Raw genomic sequence first — 4,354 nt, 5'->3', positions numbered from 1 at the left:
CCTTCTCTGGGGATTGGCCCCTCCCTCCTGACAACATGTCCAAATACATGAGGTGAAGTCTCCTGTCCTCGTCTTTAAGGAGCACACTGGCCACACTTTGTCCAAGACAGGTGTGTGTGTTCTTTGGCAGTCCACGGCATGTCCGGTGTTCTCCACAACACCACAATAAACAGGCAGCAATTCGTCTTTGAATGTCCTTATTCATCATCCAAGTTTCACATGTATAGAAAGTGAAGGAAAATGTATGCTCTCCTCCTAATACTTCAATCCCCCTTCTCCACTTCAGGGCTTTTCCAGAGCTCTGAGCACCAGCTGCCGCTGCCATGACCTTTCTGTTTACTGCGTGCTGCTCCTCCCCACGGAAAGTAGGACGTTGAATGTGTGATGACACTCATTATACAAATTATACATATTATTTACATTTACATGTATCTATACGTATGTATGTGTCATTTCCAACTCAACAGCACATATCAACATACACACACAAATGCACATGTATGTTGTGGTTATGTGCTGTCTAGTCATTTATGACTCATAGCAACCCTATGTACAAGAGCCCTAAACCCTGCTTCATCCTGTGCCAACCTCACTGTCTCCGACACACCTACCCCCATTACCCCAGTGACTTAATCCATCTCATCAAGGGTCTTCCTCTCCTGCACCGTCCCTCCACCCTCCCAAGCATGATGTTCCTCTCCAAGGACCTCTCCCTTCTTATAACATGTCCAAAGTATGTCACACGAAGCTTCAGAATCTTTGCCTCCAAGGAGCAGCCTGATTTAACCCTCTCCAGGTTGAATCTGCTTGTTTTGCTAGCAGTCCATGGTATAGTCAACACTCTTCAATTCTCTTTCTATCATCTCTAGTCATTGTCAACCTCTCTGACGCATAGCAAGCAATTGTGAAGACCATGGCCTGGATCAGGCACACCTTAGACTCTAGCCTGACGTCATTGCTCTTCAGTACCCTGGAGAGGTCCCTGACAACAGACTTTCCCAATGTGATTCGTCTCTTGATTTCCTGGCTGCTGGTTCCAAGAGTGTTGACTGTGCACATGTAAAGACCATGCTTTATGGCACCTGGTAGCTTAGATCCTAGGTGAAAATGGACACTTTGAACCCATCAGCTGTTCTGAAGGAGAAAAAAGTGGTGGTTTGCTTCTGCTGAGATTATTATTGTTATTCATTGTTGCCAAGTAGGAGCGCACTCAGAGCTGACCCTCCAGTAGGTTTTCAGAGGGAGCTGGCCCATCATTCTCCCTCAGAGTAGCTGCCAGATTTGAACCGCCTGCCTTTGGGTTGGCAGTGCAGCTCCTTGCCACAAGGCCACCAGAGCTCCCTTCTGGGAATGGTTACAGCATGGGAAGCCCCTTTGGGGCTGTTCTACTCTGTTCTCTGCAGTCACTGTGAGTGGTTTTTCAAGCAGAGATCATGTTGTTGCAGGTAGCGAGTCAGTCCCTGGTCCATGATCCCAGGTGGTACAGACTAAAAGTGTCCACAGGGAGTTCTCACAGCTGATCACGTACATAAAAAATGTACACCACATACATATTCACAAATAGGCAGATAGCTGTCGTTACTTTCTTTTACAGAAACAAGCTCACACTGGGCATGTTATTTTGTAACCTATTTTTTCCTACATAATGATATATATGGAACATCTTTCCTTGGCAACGCTGTGAATCATCTTATTATGACTGCCTAGAAGTTTGTCATATGGACATGCCACACTGTATCTACCTAGTCATCTCTTGTTGGGCATTTCATTTTTCCCAGCTCTCGACTTTCAACGCACACCCTGTGTGTGTGTATCTTAACGCCCATTCCTTGCTCCTACCAAGGTTCTTGTCTCTACAGTACAGTGGTGAGATACGATCCTGCCTCCAGGGCTAGGGACAAGCACTCCTGACACACCTACAAGACATACTGCCAAGATCTGTTGGGAAAGCACTTGTTTTTCCTCCTTGCGACCTGTTGCTGTTGTTGTTGTTCTTGTGTACCTCTGAACCAACCCATAGCTGACCCTCCAACGGCTTTTCAGAGGTGGACACTGATCACCTTTCTCCCTTGGAGCAGCTGGTGGATTCAAACTAGGTGCCTTTGGGTTGGTAGTGCAGCGTCTTACCAAAGCACCAGAGTGCATAATCCACGTTGTTATTGTTGCTGTATGCAGCTGAGTCGGGACTGACCCACAGCTGATCATCCAGTGGGTTTTCAGGGAGGTAAATTGCACTGGAAGAGACTGCCCATCGTCCCACAGAGCAGCTGGTGGATTCAAACCTTATGCTTTCGCGATTCCAGCACAGCTTCTTCTCAGGCCAAAGAACCTCTTTAAATTGCTAAAAAGCAAAGATGGCATTTCAAAGACTAGAGTGCCCAACACAAGCCGTCTTTTCAACTGCCTCATATGCATGTGAAAGTCAGACAATAAATAAGGAATAGAGAAGAACTGGATTTGAATTCTAGTGTGGGCAAAGGGTATTGAATATATCACTGTATTCGACTGTGGTGTTAGCAAAGAGTACTGAACAGACCACTCTGTTTTGGACTGTCCCAACCCAAGCCAATCTGTCTTGAATGAGGTGCAGATGGAGTGCTCCTTAGAAGCAAGGATGGTGAGACTCTGTTCCAAATACTGTGGGCATGTTGCTAAGAGGAGCCCGTCCTCAGAGAGGAGAGCATGCTTAGGAAAGTGGAGGCCCCGAGGAGAGGACCCCCCAGAGCGGCTGCAGCAATGGACTTGAGCACCAAGGCTGAGGGGACGGCACAGGATCTGGCAGCGGTTTTGTTCTGATGTGCGTAGGTAGCATCACTATGAGTCAGAAGCAAACCCAGCACACCTAACAGCAATCTCTCAGGCCATAAAAAACCCGACAGAGTGGCATCTTGTTAAAACAATCTATTTGTTTTATTACCAAGGAAGCTTTATTTCTCCCAACATCAGATGCTTCCAGTTCAGCCTAAGGCATCCTTACATGGTATCCCCCAGGCAGAAAAATCTCTCTTGGTGGGGGTCGGATCAGCACAGATTTCACTGGGGCTCTGCCAGATGGGTGACCAGCCTCAGTTGGGACTTGAAAGGGCCCCAGAACAGTCTGTCTGAGTCAAAAGCTCTCAAAGTCCAGCCCCCCTGGGGTGGCATTTTATTGGCCTCTGGATTCCATCAACTCAGACAAGCTACATGACCGTCAGGCCAGCACAAGCACTGAGAACAGAGCTGGATCACATGCAGACGCCTCCCCACTTTCCACCCCCACCCCCCAGCACATGGGGAAGGCTGCCTTGGTTAATGTCTAGCTGGACCATCGGGAGGCCCCAAATTGGGGGTCTCCACTGGGTGGCACAAATGATTTGTTCTTACTCTGGCCCATTAGTAAGAAGGTGTGCTCCATGGAGCAGTGGTGGTTTGGTGGCAAAATGTTCACCCTCTGAGCAGGAGTTTTGGGGTCAGCCCCAACCAGTCTGCCCCACACCCCATATCTCTGCAGAGGTTTGATGGTCGCAATGCTGCTAAACAGATGTTCAGCTTCCAGACTAAACCAAGAAGGACTAGGAAGAAATGGCTGGTTATCTACTTCCAAATATCAGCCACTGAAAGCCTCGTGGACGCAATGGTCTGGGCCACAACAATCACACGGACGGTGTGGGACCAGATAGTATTTCAGTCCACTGTGTATGGGTTTGCCAGTCTGAGCCAACTCCATAGGGGCTGCATCCACAACCAGAGTTCAGAGCAGGCTTCTAAAAGTCTTGGATCCTAGTCTCACCACCAGATAGACAACAGATCTGGGATGGGGCCTGGGAACCTGCAATATCAACTAAGGATCGACATTCTCAGGGTCCTTGTCCCGTAAAGTGTGGCCTGAGCTTGTTGGGAGCACAGATTCAAGGACCCACCCCTCCACCTGGTGAGCCAGTACCTGTGTGTAACAAGGTCCTCATGTGTTTCCTGTGCAACTTCAAGTTGCAGAAGTACTGCTTCTAGGTTGTTCCCATTGAAGGAGCCTGTGGAGCAGTGGTGGTATAGTGGTTAGACCAGCGCCGAACTGGTTCCATCTAGACAGCATATAACAACGTTCCATAAAGAACGCCTCGACATCAAGAAAATGAAATCCTCACGAGTGAACCGAAAAACAACATCATGATGAACAGAGAAAAGACGAAGTGGTCCAGGATTTCGTTTTATCTGGACCCACAACATCATGGAAGAAGCACCAAGAAATCCAAAGATACACTGAACTGAGCTGCCAAAGACATCTTTGAAGTGTTGAGGAGGAAACATTCCACTTTAAAGACTAAGTTATGGTCTTTCCAAGTGATTCATATACATATGAGAGTTGAACAATGAATAA

Source organism: Elephantulus edwardii, unplaced genomic scaffold, assembly GCF_000299155.1.
Source record: "Elephantulus edwardii isolate Elephantulus edwardi_28Jun2011 unplaced genomic scaffold, EleEdw1.0 scaffold00015, whole genome shotgun sequence".
In the NCBI taxonomy this organism is placed as follows: Eukaryota; Metazoa; Chordata; class Mammalia; order Macroscelidea; family Macroscelididae; genus Elephantulus; species Elephantulus edwardii.
Note: the sequence above shows the minus strand (reverse complement) of the source record.